This window comes from Carassius gibelio, chromosome B10 (assembly GCF_023724105.1).
Source record: "Carassius gibelio isolate Cgi1373 ecotype wild population from Czech Republic chromosome B10, carGib1.2-hapl.c, whole genome shotgun sequence".
Taxonomy (NCBI): Eukaryota; Metazoa; Chordata; class Actinopteri; order Cypriniformes; family Cyprinidae; genus Carassius; species Carassius gibelio.
This window is the reverse complement of record NC_068405.1, coordinates 25450838-25451163: the sequence shown is the minus strand read 5'-3', so window position 1 is coordinate 25451163 and position 326 is coordinate 25450838.

Genomic DNA, 326 nt, shown 5'->3' with positions numbered 1-326 from the left:
GCGTGGCGTCGAGCGTCAACGCGCCGCAGTCATGAGCGATATATCGCGCCGATCATCGGTTCTGATCTCTAGTTCTAATCTGAACCTTGGTTGTAATCAATGTCAAGCCCAAAACCAATGTTGGGAAGGCTACTTTGGAAATGCAATAGATTACAAGTTACCCTATTCAAAATTTAATAAATAGTGCACCACTATAATCATGACAAGAAACCTTTACATTTTAAACATTTCAAAGCAATGTTCCCAACATATTTTTCTAACCTTAATTTCTTATCAGTGTTAACATGCACCATTAAAGTCAAACACAGCATGCAAATGCACCAATT